This window comes from Leopardus geoffroyi, chromosome C2, assembly GCF_018350155.1.
Source record: "Leopardus geoffroyi isolate Oge1 chromosome C2, O.geoffroyi_Oge1_pat1.0, whole genome shotgun sequence".
NCBI lineage: Eukaryota > Metazoa > Chordata > Mammalia > Carnivora > Felidae > Leopardus > Leopardus geoffroyi.
This window is the reverse complement of record NC_059333.1, coordinates 36,617,564-36,636,089: the sequence shown is the minus strand read 5'-3', so window position 1 is coordinate 36,636,089 and position 18,526 is coordinate 36,617,564. Positions and strand designations below refer to the sequence as shown.

Sequence of the window (18,526 nt, the reverse complement as noted above, 5' to 3'; positions counted from 1 at the left end):
CAGTTCTCAATTCTTAGACTCCCCTTTTAGTCATTTTCAACAGTGATCACAGACTCAACTTTTTTTTTTTTTTGCTGCGTGATTGCTTTCATTTAATTTAGTCAGAGACCAGTTGCAAGCAGGAGATCTTGTATTTTAGCATTGTGAAAAGATTACTTCCAGAGTTTTGTCATCAACTGCTAAACCAGCAGCCAAGCATGTCCAGATTATGTCAAAGAAAAGATCCCAATTCCAATATGAAGAGTTTGAAAAATGAAAAAAGGGGATGATAATTTAGTTATCTATATTTGCATGATATTTAAGTAAAGAATTATATTCTTTTTTGAGAGGCTGATGCATGAATCCGATGATATTACTTGTAGTTTGATTAGTAGGACATAATAGGGCTCTTTCCATCATGATTCAAGAGCTAATCTTCCCTGTTTGTCTAGAAGAACACAGAAGCAGGTGTTCAGATTATACCTCATAAAGTGGTTGCTTGGTCACATGTAAGAAAGGACACATACATACACATTGGTAATAAGACTAAATATATGCTTCAGTCTCTGCCAATTATAAGCCTAATCTGCCAGTAAGAGATTGTAAAGCGTGATATTAATAGCTAAGTGGAACAGCCAGTATCATCTTTTCATAGGAATGTCTGTGGGCCTTTCTTGGGGAATAACATAAAGAAACTTAAGAGTCAAGGGAGACTATTTCTGTCAAGGCAGTTCAAAGGTCTCTGAAGTTTATCCCATTTTATGTTTAAAATACTATTAGTTTTTCTATCATCCTAGAAGGTTTAGGGTAATTTCAGCCCTGAGAATAAATAAATAAAAATTTATTTATTACCAATAAATTTATTTATTTATTTATTTATTTATTTATTTATTTATTTATTTATGAGAGCAACTTACCTTTACCTTTGTGTGTGTGTGTGTGTGTGTGTGTGTGTGTGTGTGTGTGTGTTTCTTTATTCATTTATCAATTCGTGGATATTTGGGCTATTTCCATAGTTTGTCTATTGGAGATAATGTTGCTATAAACATCAGGGTGCATGCATACCTTTCACTTAGTTATTTTGTATTCTTTGGGTAAATACCTGGTAGTGCAATTGCTAGATCATGGGATGGTTACAGTTTTAACTTTTTGAGGAAACTCCATACTGTTTTCCAGAGTGGCTGCACGGGTTTACATTCCCACCAACAGTGCCAGAAGGTTCTCCTTTCTCTGTATCCTCACCAACATCTGTTGTTTCTTGTGTGTTGATTTTAGCCATTCTGACAGGTGTGAGGTGATATCTCACTGTAGTTTTGATTTGAATTACTCTGATGATGAGTGACATTGAGCAACATTTCATGTGTCTCTTGGCCATCAGTAATGTCTTCTTTGGAAAAATGTCTATTCACGTCTTCTGTCCATTTTCATAGGATTATTCATTTTGGGGGAGTTGAGATTATTTATTTATTTATTTATTTAATTAGTTTTAATTTGTTTAATTTTAAGTATAGTTTATTTTCAAGTTAGCTATCATACAGTGCATACAGCATGCTCTTGGTTTTGGGGGTAGATTCTCGTGATCCATTGCTTACATACAACACCCAGTGCTCATCCCAATAAGTGCCCTCCTCAATGCCCATCATCCATTTTCCTCTCTCCCTTACACCCCCCACATCAACCCTCAGTTTGTTCTCTGTATTTAAGGCTCTCTTATGCTTTGCCTTCCTCTCTGTTTGAAACTATTTTTCCCCTATCCTTCCCCCATGGTCTTCTGTTAAGTTTATCAAGTTCCACATATGAGTGAAAACATATGATATCTTTCTCTGACTGACTTATTTCACTTTGCATAATACCCTCCAGTTCCATCCATGTCGTTGCAAATGGCAGGATCTCATTCTTTCTCATTGCCAAGTAGTATTCTATTGTATATAGAAACCATATGTTCTTTATCCATTTATCATTGACGGACATTTTGGCTCTTTCCATAACTTGGCTATTGTTGAAAGTGCTGCTATAAACATTGGGGCACATGTACCCCTATGAATCAGCACTCCTGTATCCTTTGGATAAATTCCTAGTAGTGCCGTTGCCGGGTTGTAGGGAAGTTATATTTTTAGTTTTTTTAATTTTTTAATGTTTATTTATTTTTGACACAGAGAGAGACAGAGCATGAACGGGGGGGGGGGGGGGTCAGAGAGAGAGGGAGACACAGAATCCGAAGCAGGCTCCAGGCTCTGAGCTGTCAGCACAGAGCCCAACATGGGGCTCGAACTCACGGAGCGTGATATCATGACCTGAACCAAAGTCGGACGCTTAACCGACTGAGCCACCCAGGCGCCCCTCTATTTTTAGTTTTTTGAGGAACTTCCACACTGTTTTTCTGAGTGGCTGCACAAGTTTGCATTCCCACCAACAAGAGGCTTCCCTTTTACCCACATCCTCACAGCATCTGCTGTTTCCTGAGTTGTTAATTTTAGCCACTCTGACAAATGTGAGGTGGTATCTCAGTGTAGTTTTGATTTGTATTTCCCTGATGATGAGTGATATTGAGCATCTTCTCATGTGTCTGTTGGCCGTCTGGATGTCTTCTTTGGAAAAGTGTCTATTCATGTCTTCTACCCATTTCTTCACTGGATCATTTGTTTTTTGGGCGTTGAGTTTGGTAAGTTCTTTATATATTTTTGATATTAACCTTTATCCAATATGTCATTTCCAAATATCTTCTCTCATTCCATCAGTTGCCTTTTAGTTTTGTTAATTGTTTCCTTTGCAGTACAGAAGTTTTTGTCTTGATGACGTCCCAGTAGTTCATTTTTGCTTTTATTTCCCTTGCATTCAGAGACGTATTGAGCAAGAAATTGCTGCCGCTGAGGTCAAAGAAGTTGTTGCCTGTTTTCTCCTCTAGGGTTTTGATGGTTTCCTGTCTGATACTTAGATTCTTCATCCATTTTGTGTTTATTTTTTTGTGTATGGTGTAGGAAAGTGGTCTAGTTTCATTCTTCTGCATGTTGCTTTCCTGGAATGTTTTTCCATTTCTTTGTGACTTCAATTTTTTTTGTAATTTCACTATAGTTTTCAGAATACAGATCTTTTATATCTTTTGTTAGGTTTATTCCTAGGTATTTTATGGTTCTTGGTGCAATTGTAAATGGGATAGATTTCTTACTTTCTCTTTCTGTTGCTTCCTTATTCATATATAGATATACAACTGATTTCTGTACATTGATTTGTATCCTGCAACTTTGTTGAATTCATGTATCTTTTCTAGCAGTCTTTCGGGTTTTCCATGTGGAGTATCATGTCATCTGTGAAAAGTGAAAGTTCTTCCTTGCCAATTTGGATGCCTTTGATTTCATTTTGTTGTCTGATTCCTGAGGCTAGGACTTCCAACACTATGTTAAACAACCGTGGTGAGAGTAGACATCCCTGTCGTGTTCCTAATCTCAGGAGAAAAGCTCTCAGTTTTTCCCCATTGAGGATGATATTAGATGTGGGCTTTTCATACATGGTGTTTATGATGTTAAAGTATGTTCCTTCTATCTTGACTTTCTTGAGGGTTTCTATTAAGAAAGGGTGTTGGATGTAAACTTAAAAAAATAAAAAATAAAATTAAAAACAAATTAAAAACAAAAGGGTGCTGTATTTTGTCAAATGCTTTTTCTGCATCTACTGACAGGATTGTATGGTGCTTATCCTTTCTTCTATTAATGTGATGTATCACATTGATTGATTTGCCAATATTGAACCAGTCCTGCAGCTCTGGAATGAATCACACTTGATCATGGTGAATAGTTTTTTTAATATACTGTTGAATTCGATTTGCTGGTATCTTGTTGAGAATTTTTGCATCCATTTTCATCAGGGATATTGTCCTGTAATTCTCCTTTTTTGTGGGGCCTCTGTCCGGTTTGGTAATCACAGGTATGCTGGCTACATAGAATGCATCCAGGAGCCTTCCTTACATTTCTATTTTTTGGAACAGCTTGAGAAGGATAGATATTAACTCTGCTTTAAATGTCTGGTGGAATTCCCCAGGGAAGTCATCTGGTCCAGGACTCTTATTTGTTGGGAGATTTTTGGTGACTGATTCAATTTCTTCTCTGATTATGGGTCTGTTCAAATTTCCTATTTCTTCCTGTGTTTTGGTAGTGTGTGGGTACCTAGGCATTTGTCCATTTCTTCCAAGTTTTCCAATTTCTTGGCATATAATTTTTCATAGTATTTTTTAATAATTGTTTGCTTGTTTCACTGTAGTGTTGGTTGTGATCTGTCCTTTTTCATTTGTGATTTTATCTATTTGGGTTCTCTTTCCTTTTTAGAAGTCTGGCTAGGGGGCTATCGATTTTGTTTATTTTTTTCAAAAAATCAACTCTTAGATTCATTGATTTGCTCTACTTTTTGTTGTTGTTGTTGTTGTTGTTTTAATTCTGTGTTCTTTATTTCTGATCTGATCTTTATTATTTTTCTTCTTCTGCTAGCCTTGGGGTTTCTTTGCTGTTCTTCTTCTAGTTCCTTTAGGTGTGCTGTTAGATTTTGTATTTGGGGTTTTTCTTGTTTCTTGAGATAGGCTTGGATTGCAATGTATTTTCCCCTTAGGACTGCCTTCGCTGTATCCCAAAGAGTTTGGACTGTTGTGTTTTCATTTTCATTTGCTTCCATATATTTTTTAATTTCTTCTTTAATTGCCTGGTTGATTTACTCATTCTTTAGTAGGATATTCTTTAACCTCCATGCATTTGGAGATTTTCCAAATTTTTTCTTATGGTTGATTTCAAGTTTCATAGCATTGTGATCTGACAATATGCATGGTATGATCTCACTTCTGTTTGTTTTGATAAAATCCCAATAGTTCATTTTTGCTTTTGTTTACCTTGCCTCAGACGACACATCTAGTAAGAAGTTGCTACAGCTAATGTCAAAGAGATTACTGCCTTTGTTGTCTTGTAGCATTTTTATGGTTTCAAGTCTCACCGTTAAGAGTCTTTAATCCATTTTGAGTTTATTTTTGTGTTTGGTGTAAGAAAGTGGTCCAGTTTCATTCTTTTGCATGTAGCTTTTCAGTTTTCCAAACACACTTTGTTGAGGAGAATGTCTTTCCCATTGCATATTTTTGCCTGCTTCTTTCAAAGTTCAATTGACCATACAGTTGTGGATTCATTTCTGAGTTTTCTCTTCTGTTCTTGATCTGTGTCTGCTTTTGTACCAGTACCAAGTAATATAACTTGGAGTCCGGCATTGTGATGCCTCCAGCCTTTTTTTTTTCTCTCTTTTTTTTTTCTTTTTCAAGGTTTCCTGGCTATATTGGATGTTTTGTGGTTCCATACAAATTTTAGGTTTTGTTCTACGTCTGTAAAAAATGCTGGTGGGTTTTGATAGGAATTGCGTTAAATATGTATACTGCTTTGGTTAGTATAGACACTTTAACAATATTTATTCTTCCAATCCATGAGCATGAAATATCTTTCCATTTCTTTATGTCCTCTTCAATTTCTTTCATCAGTGTTTTATAGTTTTCAGAGTATGGGTCTTTTATCTGTTTTGTTGGGTTTATTCCTAGGTACCTTATTGGTTTTGGTACAGTTACTGATGAAATTCCTTAATTTCTCTTTCTGCTGCTCCGCTATTACTTCTCTTTCTGCTGCTTAATTCTGCTGCATATTAAGTGCATAGATTTCTATACATTGATTTGTATCCTAAAAATTTACTTAATTTATTTATCAGTTCTTCTGTTATTCGGTGGAAGCTTTGGGTGAATATCATGTCATCTTCAAATAGTGAAACTTTGACTTCTTCCTTGCCCACTTGGATACTTTTATTTCTTTTTTGTTGTCAGTTTTTCCCCACTGAGGATGATATTAGCTCCATGCTTTTCATATATGGTCTTCATTATGTTGAGGTATATTCCCTCTAAACCTAATTTGTTGAGAGTTTTTAATCATTAGTGGATGTTGTACTTTGTCAAATGCCTTTTCAGCATCTATTGAGAGGACCATAATGGTTCTTATTCTTTCTTTTATTAAGGCAGTGTATCACATTGATTGATTTGCCAGTATTGAACCACACTTGCAACCCAGGAATAAATCCCACTTGATCATGGTAAATGATTTTTTAAATGTATCATTGGATTCAGTTTGCTAGTATATTATTGAGAATTTTTGCATCCATGTTCATCATGGATATTGTTTGGCCTATAGTTCTCTTTTTTAGTAGAGTCTTCATGTGGTTTTGGTATCAGGGTAATGCTGGCCTGATAGAATGAATTTGGAAGTTTTCCCTATCTGTTATATTTTTTTGGAATAGTTGATAAAGTTTTCCTGTGAAGCCATCTGGCTCTGGACGGTTTTTTTTGTTGTTGGGATTTTTTTTTAATTATTATTACTAATTCAATTTCTTTGCTGATTATTAGTCTGCTCAAGTTTTCTGTTTCTTCCTGTTTCCGTTTTGGTTGTTTATATGTTTCTAGGAATTTATTCATTTCTTCCAGGTTGTCCAATTTGTGGGAATATAGTTTTTAATGATATTCTCTTATAATTGCATTTCTGTAGTGTTTGCTGTTATTTCTCCCATTGCATGATTTTTTTTCTTTGTATCCTTTCATTTTTCTTTTGACATGTCTGGCTTGCAGTTTAGAATATGTGATCCATTATCTGTAATAGCCAGTTATTCCTAGTAATATTTTTAAGATATTCCTCTAATATTTAATAGTTAATGGATAGTCCTCTAATATTTAACCTTGTTTTGATAAGACCCTTCTTTCCACAGACAGTTTATGGCCAGTGTTGTGGAAGTTATGTAAAACTTTAAGTTTTTCTTGGAGACCATATATTCATTATTAATCTTTTAAAAACAAATAATATATTAACAAAAAATTAAAAGCAGCTTCTAGTAATTGTTAAAACCCCATAGGTGAGAAAAGTTTAAAAAAATTAGTGGCTCCATATTAAATTGATATAGATCTACAAGAAAAATTTTTTTTTTACTCTTCCGATTTAAATTTTAGAAAAAATATATTGGGATATCTTAGCCTACTCAGTTTGCCATAACAAAATTCCAGAGACCATGTAGCTCATTAAAAAAAAAAAAAAATTACAAATCCAGGAAATCCAGAGAGTTCCAAATACAAGGAACCCAAAGAAACCTACAACAAATTGCATTAGAATTAAAATGTCAAAAGTTAAAGACAATAAGAAAATATTAAAAGTAGCAAGAGAAATACAAGGACACTCGCATAAGATTGAAGATTTGTAGGTCAGAAGGGAATAAATAGCACAACATATTGACAATACTGAAAGAAAAAACTTCCTACCAAGACTACTCTACCCATTAACATCAGTGAAGGTGAGATAAAGGGTTTTTCAGACAAGCAAAAGCTAAAGGAGTTTATCAGTACTAAACCAGGCTTACAATATGTGTTAAGGAATCTAAGCTGAAAAGAAAGGGTGCTAATTAGTAACAAGAACACATATGAAAGAATAAATCTCAATGAAAAGGTAAGTATGCAATAAAGGTAGTGGATTAATCACTCACACAGCTATTAGGAAGGTTAAAAGACAAAAATAGCAAAAAAAAAAAAAGCTATAAATAACATCATTAAGGGATACCGGTGATAAAAACATGTAAAATGTAACATCAGAAACAAACATTGTCAGTGGGGAGGAGTAATTATGTTGAATTTACAATGGGATCAAACTCAAGTTGTTATCAACTTAAAATAGGCTGTTACAGATATACATTGTTATATGCAAACCTTATGGTAATCACAAAGAAAAAATAAATCAGTAAATACACAAAAGATAAAGAGAAAGTTATACAAGTTTAACACTAAAGAGATAATCAAACCACAAAGGAAGAGAGCAAAAGAAAAAGAAAGAAACAAAGAACAACAAAAACAGTTCTAAAATAATTAACAAAATGGCAATAAGCACATATCTATCCATAATTATTTTAAATGTAAATGGACCAAATTCTCCATTCAAACAACATATAGTGATTGAGTGGATTAAAAAAAAAAGAAAGATCCATCTATAAACTGCCTACAAGAGACTAACTTTAGATGTGAGGACATACACAGACTGAAGGTGAAAGCATGGAAAAAGATATTTCATGTAAATGGAAATAAAAAGAAAACTGGAGTCTCTAGTCTTATATAAGACAGGTTGATTTTAAAATAAACTGTAATGAGAGACAAAGAAGGGTGTTACATATGGTTAAAGGGTTATTCCAACAAGAAGATTTAACATTTGTAAATATTTATTCACCCAGCATAAGTGTGCCTAAATATATAAAGCAAATACTAACTACTAAAGAGAGAACCAAACAGCAATACAAGAATACAAGGGAATTTTAATAGCCCACTTACATCAATGGATAGATCATCCAGACGGAAAATCAACAAGGAGACATTGGCTTTAAATGAGACATTAGATCAGATGGACTTAACAGATATTTACAAAACATTCCATGCAAAAGCAACAGAATACACATTCTTTTTTTTTTTTTAATTTTTTTCAACGTTTATTTATTTTTGGGACAGAGAGAGACAGAGCATGAACGGGGGACGGGCAGAGAGAGAGGGAGACACAGAATCGGAAACAGGCTCCAGGCTCTGAGCCATCAGCCCAGAGCCTGACGCGGGGCTCGAACTCACGGACCTCGAGATCGTGACCTGGCTGAAGTCGGACGCTTAACCGACTGCGCCACCCAGGCGCCCCAAGAATACACATTCTTTACAGGGACACATGGAACATTTTCCAAGAGAGATTATGTATTTGGCCACTTAACAAGTCTTAATAAATATAAGAGGATTGAAATTATTTCAAGCATCTTTTCCAACCACAGTGGTATGCAACTAGAAATTAATTGCATGAAAAAAATAGAAAATTGACAATATATGGAAGTTCAATAACATGCCATTGAAAAATCAATGGGTAAAAGAAGAAATAAAAAATAAAAAGTACTTGAGATAAAAAATGGAAATGTAACATACTAGAATTAATGAGATGGAACTAAAGCAGTTCTAAGAGGAAATATTATAGCAAAAAATTCCTACCTCAAAAAAAAAAGCAAATAAACAACCTAATATTACATCTGAAGGAACTAGAAAAAAAGGATCAAAACCCCAACTTAGAAGAAAAAAGGAAATACAAAAGATTAGAGCATTAATAAACACAATAGAAAATAAGAAGAAAACAAGAAACAATCAAAGAAACTAAGAGTTGGTTCTTTGAAAATGAAATTGAAAAACCTTTAGTTAGACTCACAATAAGAGAGGACTCAAATATAATCAGAAATGAAAGAGGAGATGTTACAATTGATACAAGAATCTTAAGTGACTACTTTCATCAATTATATTAAACAAACTAGACAACCTAAAACAAATGGATAATTTCCTAGAAACATACAATTCCCAACACTGAATCATGATGAAATAGGTAATCTGAACAGATTTATTACTAGAAAAGAGATTGAATTAGTAATCTAAAGCCTCTTAATATAAAATGTTATGAACAGAAAACTTCCCTGGTGAATTGTAGTAAACATTCAAAAAATCAATACCAATCATTCTAAAACTTTTTTAAAAATAGAAGAGAAGGCACCTTCTCCAAACTCATTTAATGAGGCCAACATTACCCTGATACCAAAACCAGATAAGGATGTCACAAGAAAAGAATTACAGGCCAATATCCCTGATGAAAATAGATGCAAAAGTTCTCAATAAATATTAGCAAATCAAATTCAGCAATGCATTAAAAGCATTATACAGCATGGTCAAGTGGGACTTATTCCATGGATGCAAGGATGTTTTGACATCCGTGGCAATTCATGTGATACACTACATTAACACAAAGAAAAACAGAATCATATGGTCTCAATAGATACAAAGAAGCCTTGACAAAACTCAACATCCATTTATCATAAAAACTCTCAAAAAGCAGGTATAGATGGAATGTACCTCTACGTAATAAAGGCCACAAATGACAAACTCACAGCTAAGGTAATATTCAGTGATGCAAAGTGGAAATCTTTTTCAGAAGCAAGACAAGGATGCCGACTCTGGCCATTTTTATTCAACATAATATTGGGAACCCTTAGACAAGAAAAAGAATTAAAGTCATCCAGAATGGAAAGGAAGAAGTGAAACTGTCCCTATTTGCAGACGACATATTACAGGTAAAACCCCTCAGACTCCATCAAAAAACTATTAAAACTAATAAATGAATTCAGTTAAGTTCCAGGATATAAAGTCAATAAAAAAATTAATTGCATTTCTATACACTAACAATTAACTATCAGAAATCAAAATTAAGCAAAAAACCTCAGTTACAATTGCATAAAAAGAATAGAATACCTAGGAATACCTTTTATTTTTAATTTGTATATTGAAGTATATAAGGCATTAATGAAAGATATTGAAGATGATACAAATAGTTGGACATTTCATGCTCATAGAATGGAAGACGTAATTTTGTTAAAATGTCAATACTACACAAAGAAATCTATGGATTCAATGCAATTCTTATCAAAATTCGGATGGCATTTGTCCCAGAAATAGAGCAAGCAATCCTAACATTGGTTTATAGAACCATAAAAGACCCTGAATAACCGAAACAATGTACAGAAAGAAAAGCAAAGTTGGAAGAATCACTCTCTTTTATTTCAAATTATATTACAAAGCTATAGTAATTAAAACAGGGGAGTATTGGCATAAAAACTGACACCTAAATCAATGGAACAGAATAGATTACCCCAAAATAAACCCACACATATGTGAACAATTAATTCACAGCAAAGGAGCCAAGAATATACAATAAGGAAAGGACAGTCTCTTAATGAATGGTTTTGGGAAAATTGGACAGCTGCATACAAAAGAATGAAACAAAATCACTATCTTACACCATATACAAAGGTTCCCTTAAAATGGACTAAAGACTTGAACATAAGACCTGAAACCATAAAACTACTAGAAGAAAACATAAGTGGTAATAAGCTCCTTGGCATAGTCTTAATGATTATTTTCAATATGACAACAAAAACAAAAGCAACAAAAGCAAAAATAAAGAAGTGAGACTGCATCCAGCTAAAACAGTTCTTCACAGCAAAGGACACCATCAATAACATTGGAAAGGCAGTCTCCTAAATGGCGGAAAATATTTACAAATTATATATTTGATAAGGAGTTCATATACAAAATATATAAACAACTCATACAATTCAGTAGCAAAAACTAAACATCTGCTTAAAAAATGGACAGATCTGAATAGACATTTTTTCCAGAGAAGACATGCAGCTGGCCAACAGGGACATTAAAAGATGCTTTATATCATTAATCATCAGGGAAATGCAAATCAAAACCACAATGAGATATCACCCCACACCTATTAAATGGCTATGGTCACAGAGACAAGAAATAACAAGTGTTGGTAAGGATGTGGAGTAAAGGGAACCCTCATGCACTGTTAGAAGGAATGTAATTTGGTGCAGCCACTGTGGAAATAGTATCAAAACTTAACAATAGAATTACCCCCATGATCCAGCTATTCTAATTCTGGCTATTTACAGAAAGAAAACAAAAACACTAACTCAAAAAGATATCTGCATTCTTATGTTTATTGCAGCATTGTTTACAGTTGTTACAGTTGGGATCAACCTAAGAGTTTATTGATGGATGAATGGGTAAAGAAATTGTGGTATATATATATACAGGCATATCCTGAAAATGTTAGACTCAGTCCCATACCACTGCAATAAAGTTTTTACAATAAAGTCATTACAAAAAGGAAGTCAGATGAATTTTTTGGTTTCCCAGTGCATATAAAAGTTATGTTTACACTATACTGCAGTCTATTAGCATGAAATAGCATATCTGAAAACAACAATGTATATACCTCAATTTATAAAAATATTTTCTGGCTAAAAACGCTATTATCTGAACTTTCATCAAGCCATATTCACTGATCACAGATCAGCATGACACATGTAATAATAATGAAAAAGTTTGAAATATTTTGAGAAATTATTGAGAAATATCTTGAGAAATATTTTGAGAATTAACAAAATGTGACACAGAGATATGAAGTGAGCTAATACTGTTGGGAAAAAATGTGCCAATAGAATTGCTTGATATGGGGTTGCCACGCACTTTCAACTCGTTAAAACTTCAGTGTCTGCAAAGTGCAATAAAATGAAGCACAATAAAATTAGGTATGCCTGTACAATGGAATATTATTCAGCCACAAAAAAGAATGAAATCTTGCCGTTTGCAGCATGAATGCACCTTATGATAAATTCATTATGATAAGTGAAATAAGACAGAGAAGACAAATATCGTATGATAATCATATGTGGAATCTAAAAGAAAAAATAGCCACACAGATACAGAGAACAGACTGGTGATTGCCAAAAGGAGGGTGGGAGAAATGGGTGAACTGTTCTATTTTTTGTTTGTTTAATTTAAACAAATGAAATAATTTTTAAATGATATTTTTATTATATTTTAACTTTATGTATTTATTTTGAAAGAGAGAGGCAGAATCCCAAGCATGCTCTGCAATGTCTGTGCAGAGCCTGATGTGGGACTTGAACTCATGAACTGTGAGATCATGACCAGAGCCGAGATCAAGAGTTGGATGCTTAACTGACTGAGCCATACAGGCCCCCTAAAACTGAAATTATTTTAAAGAAAATTAAACAGAACTATATTTTACAGTTCTGAAGTTTGGAAGTCTAAGATGAAGGAACTGGAGATTTGGTGTCCAGTGAGGGCCCACTTTCTTATTCATAGATGGTGCCTTCTTGCTGTGTCCCAACAAGGTGCAAGGGGCAAGGGATTTCCATTTTCATGACCTACACACCTCCCAAAGACTCCACCTCCTAATACCATCACATTGGGCATTAGATTTCATTACAAATTTGGGGGAGACTCAAACATTCAGATCAAACATGGGGCTTTAGGAAAATCTTGATGCATTAGTGTCCAAAAAGTATTTGGTACTGATATGTGAATTTGAATAATACTGGCAGTTGTCATCAACTCTACATCTGAGTGTCCTGTCAAAGTGCAAATTTTTGCTTCAGGTGGCACTAAATAGGATATAGTGAGATTGCAAACCATTAGCAAACAACATATGATTATTTTGCTGATAGCCAATTGAAATATTCTCAACTATACTCTCAACCATTGGGCCCTTAACCAGAGGACAAAGTACTGCAAAAGCCAGTATAATGGATACTATTTTCTGCAAAAAGTTATTTGTGTGTGCCTGAGGCATTCTTTGAGTTCTATCTTAATAGAATACTGAGGTAACTTAGTCAATAGTTAGAGATGACAATTCAGACTTTTAATGCTTTTGCCTCTATTATCCTACCTAGGTTTAGGGGGCTATTACTCCAATTGGGTCTATGAGACCAAGGTCTAGTTGCAGGAGCAATTAATTTTGTTAGTCTTTAAGGAGCAGGTTTAGGACCAGTAGCTATTGCTTAATTTTTAATACTGAGAAAGAGTACTTACTTAATTGATTTTAATACTCTTTTTGATTATTTCTTTTTCTAGGATACATTCTATGTGTTAATGCATATACTTTATTTCCTCTAAATCACTGACTTTACGTCTAATTTTTCCTTGTTAAACTTCTTATATTGCATCTTAATCAGTTGACATAACTTTATTAAACCTGGAAATCTATTTCTGTTGTTGTTGACACTAGACTCCTTTTTTTTCTTTTTTACTGAACTACATTTATATTTTTGCCCAATATGATATTGGGAGAAAGTTTCATGAATAGCCTCTTAAGCTATTATCAACTGTTATTTCCTTATCTAGCTGTTCTTGAATATTATAGAGCACTGATTATGTCATCCTAATATGATCTACCTAGTTATCACTATTTATCCAGTGTTTCTCATCTGATGACTCAATAGATGAACTAAGTGATAAAGATCATGCAGTCCTAGGTAATACATAGCCAATACAATTCTGAAGTCAGTTGTGAATTTAATTCTATCTTCCTAATTTTAGGAAAATCTTTGCAATGGAATGAAATCCAGCCTGAGATCATGATTTAAATTCTGTTTGCACAGCATTATTTTTAGGCTTATTTTCATTCAAGGGAAATTGAAATTTTCCTTTAGTGGGATTCTCTTAAGAAAAGAAAAATGTTAGGGCTCCAGGGTGGCTCAGTCAGTTAAGTGCCCGGCTTTGGCTCAGGTCGTGATCTTGCAGTTCGTGAGTTTGAGCCCCTCATTGGGTTCTGTGCTGACATCTTGGAGCCTGGAGCCTGCTTTGGATTTGTGTCTCCCTCTCTCTCTGCCCCTCCCCCGCTCATGATCTGCCCCCCCCAAAAGTAAAGAAACATTAAAAAAATAAAAAAATAAAGAAAAGGAAAATGTTGTAGATGATTAAGGGGTGTTAGGAGGATACTGAGGAAGTAGAGAAAGATACGAGGAAGAGAAAAGTCTAAGGATATTCTTACAGATTCGTTGTTGAGCTTGAGAAAAAAGAAAATGCAAATAATGATATAAAAGTTTATGCTGAGCAAACGAAGGGATGGAATTGTCATCCACTGAGATGGGAAATAATGTGAGGGAAGCCAATTTAACATGTTACATTTGAGTTGTCACCTAGAATAACAAGTAGATATCCACAGGAAGCCATTGGATAATTAAGTCTGGAATTGAGAAGTCTGGGAATCATGGGCCCAGAGATGCACTTACTGCCCAAGACTGGATAGATCACCAAGGAATTAAGTTTGTATAGAAAATAGGAATAAGAACCAAGCTCTGGGTCAATCCGAAATTAAGAATTTGTATTTATACCTTACATCTTTGTGCATCCAGCTCACAATTTAATGTTCATTATTTCTTTTCAAGGACTGTCTTGTGCTTCCTCTTCAGTTATCAAAGTCCTTTCATTTTTTGAAAATTGATCTCTCTCTCCTTTACCCTCCTAAGCAAGCCAGCACTATTCCCTCCATGTTTTCAGTCTGATTACTGTCTTGTTATAAACATATCCAGCAGAAAAGAGTGAGCATTTGGTTTTTCTGTGTTTATGTATGTTAGTTTTGTTTTGTTTGTTTTTTTTTCTCACTGCTAAGTTTTAACAGCTTAGATGGGCATTTGGTAAGGCTGAGTAAAAAAGGTTTTTTGACATAACCATCCAACAAAGTTATTTCATACAATTGCAGAATTAGGTATTTACCCAAAGTATACACAAAGACAGATTGGAAGGGGCACATGTACCCCAATGTTTATAGAAACATTATCAACAATAGCAAAACTATAAAGAGAGCCCAAATGTCCATTGACTAATGAATAGATAAAGAATATGTGGTGTATATATATATATATATATATATATATATATAATGGAATATTACCCAGCCATCAAAAAGAATGAAATCCTGCCATTTGCAGGATGATGTGGATGTAGCTAGAGTGTATTATGACAAATACCATATGATTTCACCCATATGTGGAATTTAAGAAACAAAACAGATGAACTTAGGGGAAGGTGTGGACGGGAGAGAAGTGAGGGAAACAAACCATAAGAGACTCTTAACAATAGTGAACAAACTGAGGGTTAATGGAGGGAGGTGGGTAGGAGGACTAGGTGAGTGATGGGTATTACAGAGGGCACTTGTGATGATCATTTGGTGCTGTATGTAAGTGATGAATCACTGAATTCTACTCCTGAAACCAATGTTGCACTGTATGTTAACTCTGTAAAATTAAAAATAAAATACAATAAAATAAAATAAACAGTCCAAATTAGTAAAGTATAGTTATGTTTATCTTGCTGGTTTTTCACTTGGAAAAATTAGAATTCACCTATTACCAAACTAAGAATACACCTGTGTTTCCCCAGAGTGAGAAAACAATTTGTGATGTTCCCATAACTCTGCCTTGATGTTTAAAATAGCTCCATTAACTGAGGACTGTTATCCAGTTGGGAAATCAAAAATAGAGGAGCAAATTCATATAACCTTAATGCCAAGACCGGTAGTAGGCAGTATGTGTTTGTGTACTGATTATACTAAAAACACCAACAACTCAGTGGGGCGGGGGGGGGGGGGGTGTTGTGCCACCATTGTGTCAGGTGGTTACAATCAAGATAAAAATGTAATTTGGAAGCATTTACGTCTTTGAGTATTCAAGGGACTGTTGTGCCCTGGCAATCATAATTAACCTCCTTCTTTCTACCAAGGACAAGAGAAGAAAGTTAGAGGGTGAGCATATGAAGTTTTTGTTTTATTCCAATAAGTAAAATCTGTTATAAAATTCCTCATGTCAGAAGTGCTAAATATTAAAAGTCAAAGAAGAAAAGTGGAAGTTGTAAGGATTGTATGTTCTATGGTTCAGAGCTACCATTTTTTTAGAAGTTCAAACTTAAAAAGCTAATTTTTAAGTATATATATATGCTTATTTTAGGAATAATTATACATCTGCTGAAAATAAACCATACACACATGATAACTAGGCTTGTTGCCATAGTAAATATGATGAAAATGACAGTTGCTTTTTAGAAACAGTTGATATTCCTCTAATAGAGGATTAAAAAAAAATTTCCACCCTCAAATATTTAGAAATATGTCATTAAATTGAAGATAATGTCATGAGTAAAATTTAGATGTACTACAAATAACAGTTACTTAAAATTCTAATAGAAAAATATTATATTTTGTTGGAATGATTTTAAAAATCAAGGTTATTAAAACCTTGCCATAAATAGGAATATAATATTCCTGATAGATATAACCTTATTCTTTCTAATTTGAAAATTACTTTTTGGATACACTAAACCTAGTTGAAATAAATTGAGGTTGTGTTTTGTTATGGTAATTTTATCTTAAAAACAAGCTTTGATAACTTATTTAAACATATCATTATATGTAAAAATATTTTATTGCCAATGTTTAATTTTTGTTTATTAAATACATCAAGTTATATATTAGTTAGAGCATTTTATACAATACTAAACTATAATATAAAATAATTTTATTCACTTAAAATAATTCTTAGTACTCTATAATGTGGTGATTAGTGTGTCAAAGTATAATAGTTTAAGCATCATTTAAAAAAGTTTCTTATAGTTTCAAGTAATTAATTAAAAACGTGTTTTTAATTAAAGAATCTCATCTCATACTATTACATTTTCAGAGTGAATGTACGATTCTCCTTTTTTTTTCCCCCTCAGAATTTAGAACTTTCTTAGCCAACTGTTACAGACTGAATGTTTGTGTAAACCCAAAACCATCATGTTGAAATTGCAGCCTACAATCTGATGGTATTAGGAGGTAGAGTCTTTGGGAAGTTATTAGGTCGTGAGGGTGGGGCCATCATGAATGAGTGCCCTTATAAGAGGAGACCAGAGAGCTTGTGTTCTTTCTTGCTCTCCACCATGTTGAGGACACAACTATAAGCTGGTTAGCCAATTGCAAGCCAGAAAGAATAACTTCACCAGACACTGGATCTGAGATTGGCACCTTGATCCTGGACTTCCCAGTCTCATTTCTCTTTAAGAGAAATAAGTTTCTCTTACCTAAGTCATCCTGTCTATGGTATTCTGTTATTGCAGCCTGAACTAAGATACCAACACAATAAAATTTATATAGATCAACAGGGTGGAAAAAAGCTTGTTCTGCCTCCTAGAATATCTTGAATGTGTGCATATAAAAGAGAATATTATTTTTTATTAAATGCAGTCATGTAAAACCCATCCCTTGTAAGTTATACTTAATTTAACCACTATTTAAACTTCTAATCAGGGGACACCTGGATGGCTCAGTCAGTTAAGGATCTAGCTCTTTTTTTTTTTTTTTTTTTGAGAGAAACAGAGACAGTGCAGGTAGGGGAAGGGCAGAGAGAAGGAGAGAGAGAATCCCAAGCAGGGTCCGCACTGCCAGTGCAGAACCTGACGTAGGGCTCAAACCCACAAACCATGAGATCATGAGCTGAACCAAAACCAAGAGTCAGAGGCTTAACCTTCAGAGGCACACTCTGGGCATGGAGCCTGATTGTGATTCTCTCTCTTTCTCCCACTGCCCCTCTCCCTGGCTCACATTCTTTCCAAAAAAAAAATTTAGAAAAGTAAAATAAATGAACTCCTAATAAGGAATATTAGACTGAACTTTTTCTTATATAAAGTGGAAGTTTGCATTTGAGGTCCATTGGATTCATAAATCTTTATAAAGAGATAAAAACTTAAGATGTGTAGGTGTGTGTGTTTTCCATGTATGTGTGTTTTCCAGATGACATTGATATAAGTTCTCACCCTGGCTACACCTTAGAACCACTTAAAAAATATAATACTTTTGCTGAAAATTCCCCTCTAGGGATTTAATGGAGAAAAGTGAGGACTGAGAATTGGTATAATTTACTAGAACTCCAAAAGATTTTATTGTGCAATAAGGGTTAAGAACCACTTGCCTAAATACAAGCAGGTAACAACATAGCATTTTTAATAAGTCTTCCTGCTTCTGGAGAGAGAGAGAGAGAGAGAGAGAGAGAGAGAGAGAGAGAAAGTTAGAATTAGTTGAGGAAAGACATTTTCTCT

General features: G+C 34.1%; 1 long non-coding RNA gene across 1 annotated transcript; it reads right to left on the bottom strand.

Annotated features, from left to right (window-relative positions):
• Positions 1-37: 37 nt before the first annotated feature.
• LOC123576074 lies at positions 38-17,159 on the bottom strand. The gene is made up of 2 exons (XR_006701152.1): positions 17,123-17,159; positions 38-427 (listed from the first exon to the last, which is right to left on the bottom strand). It is a non-coding gene; the product is annotated as an uncharacterized LOC123576074 (long non-coding RNA).
• Positions 17,160-18,526: the final 1,367 nt, after the last annotated feature.